The sequence below is a fragment of the Perca flavescens genome, chromosome 2, assembly GCF_004354835.1.
Source record: "Perca flavescens isolate YP-PL-M2 chromosome 2, PFLA_1.0, whole genome shotgun sequence".
Taxonomy (NCBI): domain Eukaryota; kingdom Metazoa; phylum Chordata; class Actinopteri; order Perciformes; family Percidae; genus Perca; species Perca flavescens.
The window spans coordinates 20502863-20524071 of record NC_041332.1 but is presented as its reverse complement, the minus strand read 5'-3'; the positions used below and the strand labels follow the sequence as shown (position 1 = coordinate 20524071).

Sequence of the window (21209 nt, the reverse complement as noted above, 5' to 3'; positions counted from 1 at the left end):
ATTTAGATACTAAGTCAATATTTTGAGATAAATCCATATATTGAGATACTGAACAATATAGTGAGATATTAAGTCAATATTGAGATACTAAGTCAATATTTTGAGATAAATTAATATATTGAGATACTAAGCCAATATATTGAGATTCTAAGTCAATATTTGACATTTTCTCATTTCTTTGAGATTCTTAGTTTATATTCTGAGATACTAAGTCAATATTTTGACCAGAGGTAGTGGTGACTTGAACTTCTACTATATCTAAAATAATTTTGTAGACATAACAATGGATTTTGCCACTAAATGTTGGTGTTAACTTTTTTTTATACAATTTTACAAATTTCTACCCGGCAGAGGCTGATTTACTGAAAGGATCCTTTTAAAAAGGTGTAGCTACTTTACAGTTGATTATTACCGGATATTTAATCTGCATATTTTTTTTATTTTATTTTTTTCAAAAAGGAGCAAAAAAAACGACATTATAGAACGGCTTGTTTATTGCAAAGGCAAAATTAAATGATTTATTAAAAATGTAACAACAATAACTTATAACAATAACTTATTTCACCAGTAAGTTCCTGTTAAACGACAAAAACAACCACTGGATAGGAAAAGGGTATTTTACAACAACTTTGAATGCAGCATGACGCTGGCGGGGCGAATTTCAAGTGAACGCAACATCTGTGTTTTTCCGACAACAGCAGCGGCACACTGTCATATGTTCCTCTCCAGTGAAATACAGACACACTTTTACACCGTTTAGCTGTCAGCATTTTAACTGTTTACTCCAGCTGCTAGCTAACAATAGGCTAACGTCACTTGCTGTTGAGTGTAGTGTTAACTATCGTAACATGCGGCGATGTTTAGGTTGCCTCTAACGTCCATTTTCGGAGCATCCGAGAGAAGCGCAGGCATTTCAGTGGCACCGCGTTGCAATTTGGTCCGGTAGATAACGGTCGTTAAGGCACTGGTGCCGTATTAGCACCAGGTCTCTCCTTTTCTGTCAACGATGTGGCGAGGAGGTAACGTTAAGGCGGAGTTAGCAAGCTAACGTTAGCTAACTAACACCGGCAGGTTCACCGTGCTTTCATGCTGCATTGCTTACAGAGAACGAGCTGAACAGTGGGCTGGGTCTAACGTTAGCGGTCCGCTGACAGGGACTGCGGGGGAAAGAAATTATCGTTTCAAATCGGTAACATAGACGTAATGAGTGGCACATGACGTAAACTAACATGGCATTTTAGTTTGTTTCAGTTTTAACTTGTCCAGTGGGACAAGTAAATTTCTCTTCCACTTGCCCTACAAAAAATCCACTTGTTCCGGACAAGCGGACAAGCCTTAATGTCGAGCCCTGCTAACCTCCTGGTTGAGGTTGTTGGTGCCGTATGCAGCCTGTGAGGAAGACGTTGACATCCTCTGCATGTTTTTTGGGGTTCAAAAATGTGCTCAATGTTTAGATTTACAGTTAATATCCTCCTAAAGCAATGTTCGAATTCAACATCAAAGATGACGGACACTACTATTTGTGGTAAAGCTGCAAATATTACTATGGTCTATAACCAATTTTAACATACTATGTTCATTGCTTAAGTGATGAATATGTAAACAATCCTAACTGAAAACTGATGGTATGATTCAACTTCTAGATCTAGATTTGTTGCCATTTAACTTGTAAAATGTATTCATTAATTAGAAGAAAAAAAACTGCAGCAGGAGGATAACAACCATCTTGGAGTTCATTCCTGTCAAAAAATTGCTCCGCTCTGTTCAAATCCCCTCTGTGTCCCAGCTCATGAAAACAAACAGCCTCTTAAGAAAAACTGTGACACTAAACACGAGCAAAAGTGGTTGATTGACAGGCAGCCTGGCCATTCAGGACGCTGGTGGTTTGTTTGGGATCCTCCCTGGAGAACTCTTATTTTATTACATGCAATCCCTGTTATTGATTATCCCAGCGTCCCCACGCCAGACTCCCGCCTCACCAGACCAAGGGATCAGAGGAGCAAGGTCAAGGGTGACAAGGTTGATGACCTCATCTGGCCTTTTCGCTATTGGATGGTGATCAGTTACCTCACGGCTGATTGACCGATGGGTTAAGTCAATTCTGCGTTTCGCCCTCAGGGAAATCATGGCTGATGAAATCACAACTGTCCCAGAAGGGGGGGGGGGGGGGGAATTAAATATGATTAATCCCACAAGAGTATTAGGAATATGATCAAATATTTTCCACATATTTGAGATGAAAAAATGGAGCAGACATTTCCCTGATCACTTGAAACATTATTTAATAATCTCCCCTCCTGCAGGAAAAGGGAAAAACTGATCAATCCTATGCGGCTTCCATCATGTCTCATCTTAGATATCTCTATCCCTCATCCCTCCATCCATTTGTAAGCCTCTGGATGCTTCCACTTTCTCCCTTTAGTTGTGAAAATGTGTGTATCATTTAAATCTCCTTTCTCTCTGAATCACTTCTCTCTAGCCCTTTCTCATCCCTCAGTGTCCTCCTGCTTTTTCTATTGTTCTCTTTCATTGTAATTTAATCCCCATACTAACCCTAACTGTGCTGTGTGTATATTTGCTTGCCACACACAAACACACACATGAAGGCCTTTCCCAGAGGACATGCCTGGCTGCACAGAGTAGGGCTGGGCGATAGGGAGAAAATCAGATACCACGATATTCTCGACCACATACCTCGCTATCGATATTTGGGCGATATTCTAGGGTTGACAATTAGTGCTTTAACAAAATATCTTCACACTTAGATTTTAGATAAATAGTCATCAGTAATGTGGACATAATGTCTAAGTGGGGAAAAGGCAAATAATAGAACAGCTAGAACAATCTGGTAAGTTCAGAAAAGTACATCACTTTACTGTAATGCAGCCTTTAAAACCAGGAAAAGACAACACTTATGTCATATTACGATATCCAAAATCTAAGACGATATCTAGTCTCATATCATGATATCGATATATTGCCCAGCCCTAGCACAGAGTATCCACTGCCTTTCACTTCCATTTCAGAAGTAAATATTCTATTTTTTACTCCCCTATATATTTTTACACAGTTACTTTTCAAAATTAGATTTTACAAAAAAAAAACGGTCACTTTATAAAATATGATATGGTATTATAGATTAAAACGTATATAAAACAGTTAAAAGCTCCACCTCAACCAACTACAACATTCAATTATTGCTTACATTTTAAAGCTATAGTGCGTAGTTTCTGTCGCCCTGAGGAATTCTAAGTAATGACAACAACACTGTCGGTGCGTCTACCTGACGCAAGCCTTCGGTGCTCGAGCACCACCCCCTCCCCCACCCCACCCCACCTCCACGCAGTTGCTAGTGTAGTAGTAGTAGCGTTTATCCCGTCAAATCAAGGAGGACACAGAGGATTAAAAAAACATGATGGACTCTTCAGAAGAGGTAATTATCTTGTAATTCTTATGTCCTCTTCGTCTCCAAAGATGAACGCTGCTGTCGTCCTTTCTCAGCGGTGACGTAAAACGCATCACTAGAGCTTCTGTGCGCAAATGTTGCCGGACTGAACCATTTAGTACATAGCCATAACGAGAAATACAGAGAGAGTTTTGTGGAGCCGATAGGCTCATTTTAGAATGGCTTGAATGTAACAGTTGCGCACTTTAAGCTTAATGCATGGGATGTGTTAATGCAATAATCAGTCAATAACATAATACTAGAAATGCCAAAAACAATGGCAGGTGCCATTCCGCATAATGTTATGAACTATCCTCTTTCTCTCATTCTCAAATGCAAACACATACTGACAGGAACCTTGTGCATAATTAAGCCTATATTTAGAGCACACAGAAATATACAGTAACCAAATACAATATAGCCTTTTGGAAGGAAAAACAGGCAAATCATTATTTTCACACACATCCATTAAAACTCATCCCCCCTCTCTCTCTCTCTTCCATCCTCCTCAGCAATGCACACAGAACTAATTGAGCGGATTTCAGATTTCACTAACTTACAAGTGATACACTAGAGATCCCTAAACAAATTTATCCAGCTTTTAACAAAGATCTCCCTAGTGTCTTACACCCCCCCACCATCTGATGGTCAAACAACCCCAGGGTCTTGGGGAGCTTGGCCATTTACACTAGCTGGCCTCTCCTGTCAGAGCCATTGATTGAGATAAAGAGAGGAGAGAGGTGAAGAAAGGAAGAGTAAGAAAGACGTATGGCTTCATGTGTGCGTATGTCTCACTCCATGACAACCCTGTCCTCTCTCTTCCCCTCCACCTCCTCCCCCTCAGTCTGTTGTTTGCTTTAATTTGCCCTGCCGGCCGCGACAGTGAGCTCATAGTTTATTTTGATAAATTGAAAGGGGAAGCCCCGCTAATAAATCAGGGCCAATGAGGAAGAAAAGCCTTAAATAGGATATTAAAATTTATATCGGAGACTCTGGTTGTACGCAATTGCTCCATCTTCTCCCTGTCTTTCTTTCTCTCAAACGCACTCATTCTATCTCTCTCTCCTGCTCTCAAGTCAAACTGTCCTGGCTTCCTTCATGGCACCGACAAGACGATTTCTTATCAGGGCTCGGGAAGGTGGGAGTGAGGGAGCGAGGCGAGAAAAATGACAAGTAAAAGAGGAAAAAGTGAGGGGGGGAGGGAGTTGGAGAGCAGAGGGGGTTCTCTGCTGCAGCCTTTTGTGTTATTGGCTCAGTGGCCGAGCGTGAATGCAAAATCTTCATTACTGGAGCGCAGGGGCTATCTGTGTGACAGGATGCACAGGATGGGGAGTGTGTGTGTGTTCTGCATTTGTAGCAAGATGCAAGATTGAATTTGTGCGCATGTGTCTGCTCCTGGGAGTATGTGCACAAGTGTGTGTATGTTGGTATGTGTGTCTTCCTTAGATCTGCGACGTGAGCACACACTCTCCCAGTAACTTATTTACTCCAGAGGCGAGGCTCTAACCCTAGGTACAGAGCCACACAGAATAATTGCTTTTTTTCATCCCCCTGCATCACGTCGCCTCTTTGTTCCAAACTGCTCACATGCAAGAAGTGACATCTATTTGTGAGTGAGTGTGTGTCTGCATGCATATGAATAAATAAGAGTGTCTGTCTGTCTGTCTGTCTGTCTGTAAGTATGTGCGTCTGCATGGATATGAGCCCCACATGTTTGTGTTTAACACCGCAAATTAAATAAGATAATATTAATTTCATCTTTGTGTGTTCAATACAAACATATGTGACGTGTTTAGGCTAGCTTAGCACCATGACTGAAAGCAGAGGGAAACAGCTAACCTTCCCCACAGAGATACCTCTGTGCTGAATACAGTGATGAAAAGTGAGTCTCTGTGAGGCATAAAAAGCTAATTTAGCAAAATGTGGGAATATTCCTTCAAACTGCATCAGCAGTGTCTGTGTTTTCAAATATGCTCAGATCCTCTTTGAAACATTGCAGCTATGCAAATCAGCAACCACAACTGTGAGTAATTACCAGTTCAGCATTCAACCATCATTTCATTCAGTTTCGGCGAAAAGGGCTCCAGTATCTGGTCTATTAGACTGTTGAGTAATGTTTTTAACTCAGTTCCCATAATTAAACCCAGTGTACAATTGAACACTCAAAGGAGAGTTACTTGCGTTGTGTAATGATTGCAATTAAGGGTCACACACAAAGCTAGGGCTGCTTTCGGAGTCGCCGCGCGTGACGCTGGTAATTAATTGAAAATGCAAATACACAAGCTGATGAATGAGAAGAGTGTTGGGTCTACACTGCGTGAAAAGACTATCCGCCACACTTCAGAAGGCTGGGGGGAGGGGGTGGGAGGAGGATGAACCTTGTATTCCTTCAGAGAGAAAATCAAACCAATTGGATATGAAGCATAGCAGAGCCGCTGGGAAGAGCGTGTTGTTTGCTGAGACAGTATGATACTGCAGGCTCCAGGCACAGACACAATAAGGCGCTGATTAGACAACAACAGGGTCATGGAAAAAATTGCTCTTTGAGTTTACATTTGCAACTTGGAAGGGAAAGCTCAATTTTTCTATTTATATAAGCATCAGCATAAGCCTCCAAATTTAGTCAGATGCAGCCTTACTGTGATCAGTCACACTGATGCTGCTGCCAAACTGCTACCAAATATTGCTCCCAGTCTGCAAAATACTTTGATATCCCAAAAGTACCAGACAAATAAAAAAAAGACAGGCGAAGACAAACCGACAAATGGACACAGAGGCAGAACCACTGTGTGCAGTTTTCTTGACAAGAGAACAAGAGCAGCACCCTGGAATTTGAGTGTGGACGGAGAATGAGATATGAGAAGGGTTGAAGAGAAAAAGCGCTGTATAAACCCCATTAAATCCATCCAGCACTCACAAAAATCAGTGCTACAACATCAACCTTTGTCTTTCCTGCAGGCAAGGACACACACAGGCAACATGAAGTGACATAGATAGGATATTTTTTGCCTCAAAACTGTTCATACAACCCATTATGTTATCTACACTGAATTAACCCCATCTGCCTTTCCCAAAATGCCCATTATCCTTTATTGCCGTGATCTTCTGAGCCGACTACCAACATAAACTTTGACATGATTCTGAACAGCAGTCCAAAAAAAGCCTATGTAATGGTACCCAAGCATTGTGACAGTCATGGTGAGCTGTCTGTATCTGTGTGAGCTACCAGTGTTCTCCATTAGCTGCAGCTGGTTAACCCTTGTGGGCTACGGCATTTAATAGCTGGCACAGCCTGGCAGGAAGAGCTTGGCTTATAGACGCACATACTAGATTGGAAATGATCATTGGTCTGTAGGAGCCACCACACAACCACAACTTCTGTTAAAACTTTGTCTTCCAAGACTGTCCTATCGTCATGGGGACAAGCTAAGCCCCTAAACTTTCAACTTATTCCACTTGTTTGGCTTCTTGAATGTTTGAATGATAACGTGTTCTCTATCAACAACATGTATAACAGCCAAATGACTGGTTATATTAATTCAATTATCTTTCCCTTGCATTCAGGGACGCTCTTGTTTAAACTCAGTGAATGTAGAATGGCACTGATTCTTACTCCTCAACTACACAGCCACCATTGACCAACTGGTGACACAATCGAATATCAGCAATCAAGTGAACGCTCCCTTTGAAGCCAGTTGGACTTTCGGTGGAGCCTGGATGTGTCATTTCCAAAAGCAGACTCCAGGGTATGCGTTGTCAGTTTCAGCTTTGGTGTTTTATTGTGGTATGATAGCAGTTTATTATTGAGTATATGAGAAAGAAATATCAAATACAATTCAATAAAAACACAATTTCCTCTCAAAATCTCATTTTGTTCAAAACGTATATCACAGACAAACACTTTAGAGAAATGGTCTGCCTCTCCTCAGTGTGGTACAGCACAGCACAGCATGGCTGGGCCTGGCACAGAGAGCCAGACCACCTGGCTGATGCCAACTGTGATGTATGGTGCTGCCTTGGCAGGGGCCCCCTGCACAGTGGCATTGGGAGGGTACCACCAGTCTGACGAACAAAAGGCACTTGACTTCATTGCACTCCATCAACATCTCTATTCACCTCCTCTGTGCAGGAGGGGTGGACCCTGTTGTATGCTGTGCAGCACACACACAGGTGCATGTCTGTGTATGTGTGTGTGTGTGTGTGTGTGTGTGCCTGGTGACAGATGGGGGATGAAGTTGTCAGACCCACGCTTGGCAGTGCTGTAGGCCCTTGTCGGTTGGCGGCTGCTCCTTAACGCGTTAATTAGCCTACTTGTTCCTCCGGTTTGGTAATTACAGTCAGCCTGGGCCAGGACACTCATCAAGGGCCACTGATCACAAGACAGAAAGGCAGGCAGGGTTAGCATGGGGACATATGGCTGAGGTGGTATGTGGTGCATACAGCTAAGAGTTCCAAGTGTTAGAAAACTGCCCAAACTAAGTAAAATTCCAAGATGAGACACACCTCTATGCAACATTAAGGACCATACTGGCATGTTAGCATTCTTTATAACTTGTTCAGACTGTGTGCAGACACACACCGTTATGGCGCTTACCCACTGCTAGTACCAGCTCTGCTCGGCTTGACCGCGGTGCCCCAACCTCCATTGCAGATTTAGTACCGCCTCCTGCGTGAGGCGAGCGTGGCTGGTCGTCAGAGCACCGCTGCAGGAAACTGCTGTGACTTAACGCGACACCCACACAGAACGTCGAAGGTGTGTTGTTTTTGATTCTCGGCATGTGGAAGTTTTCTTTCAAAAGAAGCTGGAGGCAGCAAAAAAACAAAAAAAAAAACACAGCTGGCTTAACTATTTAAAAATGGTGGATTTGTTCAGGACACCCCCGTCTGTCGCTAGCAATAATGACGCAGTGATTACTGATGATTCTCTCTGACCAATCAGTCGGCAGGTTTTCACGTCACCTTTTGGTATCGTCTCAGCTCGCTTGGAACCTCGATGGAGGTGATACTAAAAAAAAGTACCTGTTAGCTAGTACAGGTACTTTTTTTCATAATGGAAAAACAAAAAAGGCGAGTAGAGTCGAGATGAGTCGAGCAGGTACCAATGGAAAACGCACACATTCACACCTGGAAGCAACCCAGTACAACCACAGTCTGATCTGTTGGCCACTGAGCAGCTCCTATAGAACAGTTGGGGGTTTAAAGCCTTGCTTAAGGGCTCCTTGAAGAATGGGCAAGCGATTCTCTTTTACATCCCCCCCACCCGGATTTATCCTGCAGGTCAGCGGATCAAACCAGTATCATTCCGGTCAAATGCATTAGATTCTTAAATGTATTTTTCCTGCATTTGAAAAAAGCCCTTGACTTCCATTAGCGTGAACATCAAGTCTGCATAAATTCATGTCAATGTTACATTATGAGTGGTAATGCACTTTAATCATAGATCCATTTCAGCACTGTATAACCTCACTACAATAATGTTACTAAAGAAAAACTTTTTTAAAGACTTGATGTTTTTGTAAAGGTTTCAATAGTGTGCTGATATAATTTAGATGGGGAAGAATGGAAACCTGCGTATAAAATGCTGGATTGGTACGATAAGTTGTGTTGTGAAGTGATTTGTAGTAATTTGACTAAAACCTGCAAAACCAGGTGCTTTAAGGAAATGTGATTGTGACAGTTAATTGGCAGTTAATTGATAATGGGCAGAAATTCAGAATGTAAAGAAAATAATAGCAAAAGAGGTATATAAACTTAAACTGTCAATGTACACACTTACAACACTGAAGGGTAGAATATGTGAATAAGAAGTATGAAAAAAATACTTTTGATTCACGCATTACTAGAATAGACAAGAATACTGCACTCCAAGAGAAAACAAAAGGCTTAAATTGTTATTCACTGTGACCCTGAAGAAGGTAGACATGGGAGTAAATGAGGTGACAGAAGAAAAAATAAAGATAGAGAAACATGAGCAATAGTAGAATTATGCTGAGCAAAAAAAAGCAGGCCAGAATGGATAAAACAAGCACCTTGAATAAACATCATATAAGTGCTAGGAGAGGTGGAGAGGGGAGGATGGGGTGTCTCCATCTTTGCCGTTATCTCACCCCCACCTCCCTGCAGGAAGAGGCCAGTTCATTTGCCTACGAGTGTCTGACAGAGGCGATTAAGAGCAGTTTGTTTTATAGACGTGGTCTAATTGAGTTGGCTAGATTGCCGTCACTTGGCTCGCTCTCTCTATATTGAAGATTACATATTTCCTTTTCATATCTTGGCGCTGCAGCAAGCAGCCTGACCCATCTATCTCCATTCCTCCTTTCTTCCATTCCCCCTCTACTGCTATGTAAAGTAAGAAGGGGCTTTGGTCTTGAGTCTAATTAGTGCTCCTCTCCATCACTCTGCCTCTGCCTTGTTCACTACTATATCCTCACCCCAGAGACCCTGGTTCGCCTCTCCTCTCTCTCTGAACCCTCCTTTCTCATTATCTCCTCCTCTTTCTCCCCTCTTCCTCCTCATCTTCCTCTTTGCACCACTCCATCTTTCACCCTCTTCATGTCTCTGTCATTATTCAGCCACCCCCTGCCTCTGTCCCTCTCTTCCTCCCCCACCTCTCCCTCCCTTGCTCTTTCCTTCTCAATGAGTTAATTAGGCTCATCTCTGGCACCCTCTTGCCAAATCCTGTGCCCACAGGGCCAGCCGCAGAACTCCTCTGATGATTGGGGAGCTCTATTTTTAGAAGACAACAGAAAGAGGAGAAGTTTAGAGGGGGAGAGAGACAGCTGAAGGTCATTTAAGCAGATCTATATCCGAATGTGTGAAAGTGAAAGACACGAGAATAGGAAAGGGAGAGCGTGAGATGGAGGGAGAATAAAGCAAAAGACGTAAATAACTGAAGCAGTGTTTCCTCTATATGGCAACATTTCTGCCACCACGGTATCAGAAATAGGGCTGTACAAAAAAATGTAGTCGTGGTTGCCTTTTAAATTATCCTGCAGACATAATGCAATGGCTTCCACTCACATTGCAATTTAACAACAAGTAGAACTAATTCAGAGGTCATTGGGCCCGTCCAGTTTAATTCCACATACTGTTGTGTTGATGTAGTTTATTGTCAAATCGTTCGCTTTCTTCCAAGTCGACTATTACACGAACAGCTCCACCAAGAACGTCACCGCGGTGGGTCCGTTCTAAGTGTAGACTTGTTGTAGATCTTAAGTGCCCTAGTTCCTCAAAAAATACAGTTCAATCACAACTGAAAATATGCCCCCATTGCTAAAAAAAATCCTAAAAGAAACACTGAATTGAAGACATTTTACAGAGGAAGTACACAAAAAGCTATGATTTAAGAGTTATCTTATCTATAAAAAAATAATAGAAAAGCGTGCTGCTACTTTGTATAACTCTTGATATAGTAGATGTTACTAGTGGAAGCAACAGCCCATTGTGTGCCATTGGAAATTCAACTCTCTAATTAGCCAAGCCATGTGAGAGCTCTGTATGCATACTGTAACTCCACAGACAATGGGGCACTGACACCATGGCTAATACTCAGGTAAAAAATCCCCAACTTTATGTGAGGTGCTTTGTTAAATTGCCTGAGAAATCCAATACAGCTCAACAGTGACTGCCCACTTTTTGAACGGCTCCCGTTTCGAAGTGATTATCCCAATTCAATTATTCCATTGACGTTTCAGAATGTGCCTATATAAAAGGTTTTACGCCTGGAACCAAGCCAACCAACTACAAGATGAATCGTGACCATTAAACCTTTGAGTCAGCGCAAAAAAAACATTTTGAAAACTGAAAAAGGGTATATGGACTGTATTTATATAGCGCTTTTCTAGTGTTAACGACTACTCAAAGCGCTTTTACATAGTACAGGAACCACTCACACATTCATACACTGCGGCAGAGGCTGCCATGCATGCCACCTGCTCATCAGATAACAATTCACACTAATTTACACCGATGGTGCAGCATCGGGAGAAAATCGAGGGTTCGGTGTCTTGTTCAGTGACACTTTGACATGGGACTACAGGGCCAGGGATCGAACCACTGACCTTCCGATTGGTAGACGACCGCTCTACCACCTGAGAAACAGCTGCCCCAAGACATCGTGTACAAATGATCGTGGTGATAGCAGCTCACTAGCCGTTCACGGGTGCGGTAAACATCCCCATGGTAACAGCGAGCTCCACCAATCATAGACATTGTGGTTATGGCATGTTGGCTATTACGCTTAGGATTGTAGGTAGTGTAGTACTTCTCAAAGCCATTGTGAATAAAACATGTTTTTCTTAAAACAAGGTTGACTTCAGACGGACTTGTAGCTTCTACAGGAGCATAAACCCTCGTTTCACAAACTAGTAGCTCGTGGCAAATCTAGCTTGGATAGTTATGGCTAATAATCATAATCTTTATGTAGAATATGAATTGAGATTTTCACTTCCGGAACCACACTGTTGACGTCTATAGAGCTCCATTATTGTAGTTATTATGACTATGAGAACAACAGAAGCATTTCAGTGCTTCTAAAAGGTGCAGTTTGCTGAAAACGTTTGTCAGCAGATGATTATTTCTATTGGCCTTGTTGGAAACACACAACAAGGACAGACTTATTTTTTCATCATTCTACTTTAATGCTACGCACTCATGAGCAACCACAATTTAATAGTGTATGGACAGAATGAGTCATTTCTCATACGGACACTATGGAGACCGTAAGTTTGGAAAGTCTTGCCCTTCTGTGAATATATAAAAAATATATATATAGATATCTCCTGTAAATCTGTAAAACACTGTGGGCAGAGAAAATGAAGAAACTAAGTGTGTGGGGTGATAATATACCTGGTATTACTGCAATATTGTACAGCTAAGCAAACGGCATTTACATGTACTGTAATGCTGTTTTTGTAGTGGAGTCTCTTGGTATGGATTACAGCCACATGTGCAATCCACTGGACTATATTCAGTGGGTATATTTTGTTTACCTCTAGTGGATACGAATCAAGTTGTACACAAAATCTGACTAAAGACCTGCTGTATAACTGTACTTCATTTGAGTCCACTGTCAATTCAATTCAGACAATAGGCAGTGTACCTGAGTTGACTTGTTATGAGGCAATGACAGCACACAACTTACAGCCGAGTTACAAATGTCCTCCACTTTGCCACACACTGTCAAGCTGACTGAGGCTACGTTTACTTACCACTTTGCTAATATACCAACCATATACAGTACGTTAACAAACAGGACCACGAGGCAAATGCCTAATGACAAATACAGACACCAGCAGACGGTATGAGTCAAACCACCAGGAGTTCATTTACCCCTCTCCCTCTAATAAACAAAGCAATCACTGACAGTCAGAGACACAATTATGAGGTAATTACGCAAAATAACTGATTTTCTCTCTCCACCTTCCATGCTTGTTTCATGCGGGTACCCCCACAGATTACAACAACTCCCATCAACCCCTCCTCTCCTTTGTGATTGTTAACCCCCTGCACTCTCTAAAACACATTCACGCTCACGTGTACTTACACAACAAAGAGTATACACACGGATACACAAGCCCAAAAATACACACAGATTTATGCAAAAGGTTATTCATGCGAGCGTGCACTCACTCGCTCACACACAGAGAGAGTCATCCCTCTCCCTCCGAGAGATCGTCTTAATTAGCAGCCAATTCGTCTCATGGCAACACTCGTCAATCTCCCTCTATGTAGCCTTGTACTAATTAACGGATTTAAATGGGAGTGTGTATAGTGGAATGACACGGGGCGCGAGTTCTAGTCTCTGAACCGCCCCCCTATACACCCATCTCTCTACTTCACACTTCCTAACTTTCTCTCTATTAATCCCTCACTCTATCCCTCCTTTTCCACTCTCTTACCATCCAACTCTCCTACCCTCCAACACAACTGCTGACTTATTTGATTATAGTCATCAACACAGGCAGACTCTTCGCCCTGCCAACTGGCAAGCCACCGTGCCCCTGTGCTCACATGGCTTATTGGCATGGGCAGTGCCACTCCTTTTACAACATGGTCATTATCATGGGCAGCTCCACAGGGACGGATTACGCTAAATGTGTAAATGAGAGTAATGTTGAAAGGGTCATAGCAAGAAGGAAAAGGGAGTGTTGCAGAGAAAGCTGTGTCCTGATGTCAAAGCAGCAAAATTACGATTTGAAGAGTCTGGGGAACATCTCAGAATCAAGCTAAGCCAACAGCCATGGGATAATGGGTAACTGAAAAAATGGAATCTCATTTCCATAAAAATGAAATGTAACATTTGTCTGAGTGACAATTTTTTGTTTCATAGACAGTCCTGCCTACAGCAGTTTCAGCCCAGGCAATATCTTTGTTTTTGCAGATAATGAATGAATATCTTTTGGCTGCCATATATTTTGTGGAGATGATGTAGAAATCAAACTTTTGCCTGTCCCACCCACCAGCCAAATTTGATCAGATTGAGCCTACATATTTAGATAAATAGAAAACAGTCTTCATGTAGAGGGGGGCACAATCCGGACATAATGCTGCAAACAGTCTCAGTGGAGACAGACTTAGGAGCATTTAAGGGATAATTGATGTCCAATTAATGTTAGATGGAAAAGTAGATTCCCCACAATTCTCTATTTCAGTCTGAGAGGCATCATGGGAGATCCTTGTTTGGAGCAGAAGTGTAGCTGTTGGCTATTGCAAGCTGCCCTGAGGGCCTCTCTCTCTCCTACTGCTCAATAACAGCCGGGAATGATAAAGCAACTCATATAGTAGCCAGGCTATAGATCTGCAGGCTCCATGTCCGACCCTCATCAATATTTCAGCTCCCTTCCTTTATACTGCATTTACCCTTATGTGTACAATGATAGGCCACATCACACCTCGAACCTCTCTTCCCTCAGGCAGTGGCCAGTGGGTTGGGTTAAGGTGCTGACACACCAAGGAGATTATCGGCCGTTGGACAGTCTGGCGAGGTCAGTGACTCAAATCTGTTCGGTATGTCCCATGCCGTCGTCAGTCTGAGGGGCTGTTGGCCTTCATTTTGGCCGACCTGACATGTTCAGTCGCCGGCAGGGCAGTCGGGACTCACCCGGAAATGGCGAGCGGAATGAGGTGACTCATGAGGTGGCACCAAGATCCTGGTTCCAGCTGTCGCCGTTGTCCTGCTGCACTCCCTGCCGAGCTCAGCGATGCCCTGCAATGTCATGCTGCTTCCTGCTGAACCCTGCAGCTCCCCGCTACATCCAGTCACTGTTCCATTATTAATGTGACTATTATCGCCACTGTTCATCACACCCCCAACCGGCCCGTCAGACACCGCCTACCAAGAGCCTGGGTCTGTCCGAGGTTTCTTCCCAAGAGGGAGTTTTTCCTCGCCACTGTCGCACTGCTTGCTCTTGAGGGAATTACTGTAATTGTTGGAATTGTTGGGGCTTTGTAAATTATAGAGTGTGGTCTAGACCTACTCTATCTGTAAAGTGTCTCGAGATAACTCTTGTTATGATTTGATACTATAAATAAAATTGAAATTGAAATTGAAATTGAAATTGACTAGAGTCTCTCAAAATCTGATGAAAATGTTTTAAACTGACCTTTGTTGATCTGAAATGAAGACAGATTCAGCAACTTCATGGCCTATTTCTCGCTTAAAATGTTTTCAGAAACATGTTTCAGTGAACTATTTTAGTACAATATGAGATCGTATTCTGAACGGCCGCCATGACAGTCTGGCTTTGAATTTCCGGAGAAAACAAACCCATGTGATGCGTTCGTCCAATCAGCTGCCGGTTTTCATTTCTTGGGCAACAATACAGATTAGCGCCGCCTGCTGTTATAGAGATGTATTACGTCTGGTCTGGTCTCATCTTTTTGGTGTGTTCTGTGGCACTTTTTGGACCAACACGGGGAGACTGATTTCGACTGGCTTTTCTGTTGACGGTCGGCCGTCGGCTATATGTGTAAGCTGCCTTAGGAACCGAGCTGTTACACCTGAAAGAGAGCAACAGCAAAAAGACACAGATAGGATTTCACTGAAGTGTGTGTTTATGCGTTTTATGCGTTTAGAGGGAGGCATGGCTACATTGTTTCAAACTGAGCCTGAATGCAGCGACAGGTTTCAGTATGTCCAATAAGTGAGGATACAGTCCATCTCTGGGGACTCTTTGGCTGCTGAGCCACAAAAAGGCTGTCGACTTTGGATTCCATCACCCTGGCTCATTTCACAACTCATCCTTTTCTTCTTATTCTTCTTCTTCACAGTTAAAGAATAATTCCAAGATATTACAACTTGGGGCATATTTTCGTAGTTTAGGCCATCATTCTTGTCGGTAATGATAACATTGTACTAATCAAGTTAATTGAATGAAATGGGGGCGAGCAATCACATGATCAGACAATTTTAAACACACAGCCAGGTTAGCAAACCTTATTTATGAAAGACATTGAAGGAAATGGTTACTCAAACTGTTCAAACATCCATCACAGAATACAAACCGGCTACCTGTTTCAACGTTGATCAATCTACTATACTCATCTGTGTTTGTGTTTCTGTGAGCAATAAGCAATGTTATTATTACCAACATTACATGTATGCTCACTTTCAGTTTCACCTTTAACTGATGTAGTAGTAGATAGTTTGTAGACAACCTTGTCTGATTATCATGACTGCCCTGTATTGTCACCATGTTCTCAAAAGTCAGCAATTGAATATGGTGAGCACAAGGTTACCAAACCTAATAGACATACAGTACACACCTTCACACACCCTGTAATAAACAAGGTCTATGAATATAAGACCCAAGTTGGGTAACTAACTATGTAGGGGTAACTATGGACAATCATGCTATTAATTGCGATTAAATATTTTAATCAATTGACAGCCCTAATGTCTATACGTATTATAAACATTGGGATGAAATGTGCTTTTACCAATTTATGTTCTTACTGTACATCTTTTATGAAACCAAAGTTGACTGTCAGTAGGAAATGGGACGCAGACTTTGTCGCTCTATAATAACGTCAACAGCCTCTAAAATCATTTAAGAGAGTGAAAGGTAAAAAGAGCTAATAAAGCAATAGATAAAGATGCCAAAACAGAAGTATAAGGGCATGATGAAATCTGGTGAAGCAAGGCAGGAGCTGGTGGAATGTCAGCTTGGTGGAACTGATTGCGGCCACAGAGCTGTTGGGAGAGAGGTAGAGAGAGTAACAAACTCCCCCAGGTCCTGCTCACTCAAGCCCCTTCTTAGGCCACCAATATTGAGAGAAGCACCAAAATTGCCTCTGTTACATCCTCCAACATTCACATTCACACACACACACACACACACACACACACACACACACACACACACATCGAGAGAGTAACAAACTCCCCCAGGTCCTGCTCACTCAAGCCCCCACCAATATTGAGAGAGGCACCAAAATTGCCTCTGTCCCTCCAACACGCACGTATTTTCACTTTTCCCTTCCACATTTTCTCATTCCACTCCTCAATTACAAGTGAGACCTGGGGCTCCCCTTGTGCCCCCTCCCTCTCCCAACCCACTCTCCTCACCTCCTCACCCAGAGGATAGGGTCTCTCTCTGTCAGTAAACAAGGTGCAGATGTCAGAGAATACAGGAGCCTGGTAATGTGCTCACTTAGCCTTGCAAAGTCTCTCTCTCTCTCTCTCTCTCTCTCTCTCTCAATATATATATATATATATACTGTACTACACTAATAGGTTGATTCTGCACACACAATGAATTAAAATTGCCAGCTGTGCACCACATTGAGGTTAACACACTACACCTGAGCATTCCCATCAAACTGGGGGCATTACCCCTGATGCTATCTGTACAGTGTTAATGAAGATATATGGCGCAGGTACAGTGATGACATTTTCATGGGCAGCAGACAACTTCCATCTGTCCCAAGACTTCGGTTTATACCACGGCTGTCAGCTCAGTGATTTGGCAAGTCCATAGTTTCGGACACTACGAGAAACAGGTAGCGAAGATTGCATGGAAATGAGCTCTATGTGCTGTCAGATGGAAAACTCTGCAAGATTTGACAAAATTATTGTGACAAGATGATTTTATGTTATTGTTTTCTGGTACTTATCACATGGCCAGGACACATGGCTTAAATAACTTAACTTATAACTTAACTAACGTGGGTCTTATTTTCGTCGTTTTAGCCATCATGTTATTAGAACATTGTACTCACCAAAGTAATTGCTGACATCCATGAACTCGGCAACACCACATCGCATCAACAAAGTCAGACGCCACTTTAAGCTCTCAGAATGGTCTGTGCACACTGTGAACAACAATGAATGTGTTACTCACCCAAGCCACGCTTTGGTCTGTGCCGTAGTTGCCATTGCACTCACAATGTAGTTAATAGGGTTGTTCGAGATGAACTGTGGACGAGAGCAGGCGGCAGCAGCTGGGGATGGAGACAAAAAGCAACGGTCAAGTTGGACAGTTTTCAGCAGTTTCCAGCAGCCTTCAGGCTGAACAGGAAGTCACATAAACACTCACAACCTGTTAGGTCAGATTCCGATTTAATAAAACGTTATCAGACCCATATATCAGCTTGTACACAGTCTCCAGTTGTTTTTATTATGACAGAGTAGGTGTCCAAATGCTCTACATGCGATCTGTTGCTGATTTTAATTAACAACACACTGTAGATGATCCGTAATCTGAACAGATTTAGTCTCTATGATTTATAAACATAACTATCAGCCACACATGTGGTTTGCACAGAATAAGCTTTTAAATCAGACAAATAGCAGTTAAAATCTCTCCAATTCAAAATCAATAAAAAGTTTATATAAAACGTCATCATGTTGAGTCGATTCTGAACCAATCAGCTGTTAGATCAGCTGAGGCGCCGGCGTTTCCCAGCATGCCCTGGGTCCGCCTGGGTCTTGCAGGCGGTGAAAAGCAACTGCGCTGCCTGCGTCTCAAACCTGCGGCCGTTGTTTTCTACTTGCTTACTTGTTATCAGCGTCTTTATAAATACGGTAGCTGATTATCGTGTTTTTGAAGAAGACGGATTGGGTCCGAGGACCAACAAGCCAATCATCCACATGGAATAGTGCGCAGTTGGCGTGGCCACAGACCGCGAGGCGTAGGAACCATGCAACAAGCCTTACTTTGAGGTAAAACCAAAAGAGAATGCAACACAATGTTGTTAATAATCCATTACTGCCAACAGCTGGTGCAGAAGTTAAACCAAAATGTCAGACTGTTAACTATGATGGATATTTATGGACATTTTGGATAAGAAGTATTTTACCATTCGTCATTGTTTTCTCTTCCATGTTTGGCTAACATTAACTTAGCAACTTTGCTGCCTTCTTATTTCCTCTATCTCTGTTGTCTTCCTTCCTCCACCGATTTACCCCATCCCTTTTTATTACTTCTCTCCTAGTGTGTGTGTCTCTCTCTCTAGGTGGTTGTAGCTGGGAGGGTTGGGGCGCTGGCTGGCTGATGGATGAGGCTGAGTACGTTGCCATGGTGCTACCTGGTAGGGAATATTCTGCAATGGGAGGCTAAAGCCAGCCGCCTGCCAATGAGAGAACAGAAGGAAAGAGGAGGGTGGTGTTGGCGGTGTGTGTTTGTACGAAGGAGGGGTTGTCTAATTTCACAAATACATACACACACTAGCTCAAACAAAACCTCACAGGCATGCATGCATCTAAGCAAGTGAACACACACACACGCACATACACACACTTTTCCTTCAGTAGAATTAAATCTTACCGCTTCCAGAGACGGTGCAGTTGAATTATTTATGGCTGCCCGTCTCTGGGCCACGCCGTAATAAAGTTACAGCCGAGACTAATTTGCAGTTTGATGAGGTGGGCTTTTAGCAGTGGATCCTGGACCAACATTAAGTACATATTGTTTTTACAGATTTGATTACCTTTTTATTGTTATTGTTATTAATGCACTGGGTGTGTGCATAGGATATAAGGGAGCACACCCCTCCTGCTTTGCTCTAGACAATACAAAAACCTGACCAGAGGAGAGAGACAAAACTGAATAAGCAGTGTGTGGGGAACCATTAGACATATACGGGATGTAATCTCCTCACTTTAAAAATCCAATAAAAGTGGCAGCTCAACACCTTTTATAGCAACCTGGAGGCAATCTGCTTCTAAATACATAAGCCTCAGCCGTGAATCAGCTGTGAATTGGACCTGAGCTATCTGCCGTTAGCACATATACAAACACATACGTACAAGCGTGCACACACACACAAAAGCATGCACTTACACACCTCCATAAGGGCCTACAGAATCAGGGCTGGTAAGCTATGTTGGCACTCACAGATAGTACATTAAGGCTAGAGTGGGGAGCTTTACAGTAATGTGATGATGGTGTTGGGAATAACAGATTTTGATCTGTGATTTACCCGGGCTAAACAAAAATTCAATTGTACACAATTTTCAAAGAACCCCACTTTGCCTGGTAAAGACGGACCACTGTAAACCCTGTGGATAATTTGATGGAGTGTTGCTGGGCTGTAAAATAAGGACTTTCACAAGCTATTAAAGGCTTAAAGCCTGTAAAAATGTTACGGCGATTAAAATACACAGAGAAATGTAGTATTGTAGTGTTAAGGCAGCACGGTGGCTCAGCGGTTAGCACTTCTGCCTCACAGCAAGAAGGTTCTGGGTTCAATCCCAGGTTGTCCCAGGCCGGGTGCTCCGGTTTCTTCCCACCATAAAGACGTGCATGCAACTAGGACTACAGTTGAAAATTAGCCGACTGGCTAACACTGGCGCATTTACAGAAATGTTGATTAATGTCCATTGTCCTAATATAAATAAATCTTCTTCTTATACAAAACCTTGCGGACACTCTATAACATCTTACACTGCTAAACAAGAACAAGACACAGTGCATTCGCCCTGCCCTGGATACATGATAATCCTTTGATTAATGACACCCAGCATATTTAATGCTTAACACGTAGAACGGGAGCTGACAAGCCAAACAATTAGGTCAATTACCAGATGACAACTATGTTGTGTTGGGTTAATTACTGGAATCTTCTTTGGCGGGACACATCCATTTGAAGGCCGATGGCACGTAACAGATCGCACATGCAAATGAGCTCACCTACAGTGCAGGTCACAGCCATGCTAGAACATGTGATCTGTGTTATGGATGAGGATCAGTATGCCGGTGTGTATGGGTATGCTTTTGCATTTTTGCAGAGATTCAGGAGATAAAGGGACTACTTCTTTCACAATAAATTATCACTATTTCATAGGTATAAAGGTTAGGGTTCAATGCATATATCTCGCCCGTGCTGTCCATTTGTGAATATAGTGCCCTAAAGTAAATATTTATGGAGAGAAAAAGAGAGTCAGAGAGATCATTTATGTTTGAATGTATTTTCAGTATTAGTTATATCAGTCTCTGGTGTGTAATGCTGGTAGCTCCACCCGGAGAAGGAGAGGAGGAGAGGTCCCGGCCATGCTCTCAGTCTGCCAGGGGCCGCTGTCATTGGAAGCATATTAATTCATCAAAACCAGGACACTTGAGCCAGTTGCAATCACACCTCGGGGCCCATCATGTCATCATTCTCTCTCTCTCTCTCTCTCTCTCTCTCTCTCTCTCTCTCTCTCTCTCTCTCTCTCTCTCTCTCTCTCTCTCTCTCTCTCTCTCTCTCTCTCTCTCCTCACTTCCTCTGCAACTTACACACACCTCCCTTGTGTGCTATATCTTAACTATAAACGCACAGACAC

At 42.7% G+C, this 21209-nt stretch overlaps 1 long non-coding RNA gene across 1 annotated transcript in view; it reads right to left on the bottom strand.

Annotated features, from left to right (window-relative positions):
- LOC114545351 (uncharacterized) overlaps nucleotides 1-21209 on the bottom strand; it is a 59403-nt gene that overhangs the window by 10961 nt on the left and 27233 nt on the right. Inside the window, exon 3 of the long non-coding RNA XR_003690885.1 lies at nucleotides 17788-17887. This is a non-coding gene — a long non-coding RNA (uncharacterized LOC114545351). The remainder of the gene's footprint in view (nucleotides 1-17787; nucleotides 17888-21209) is intronic.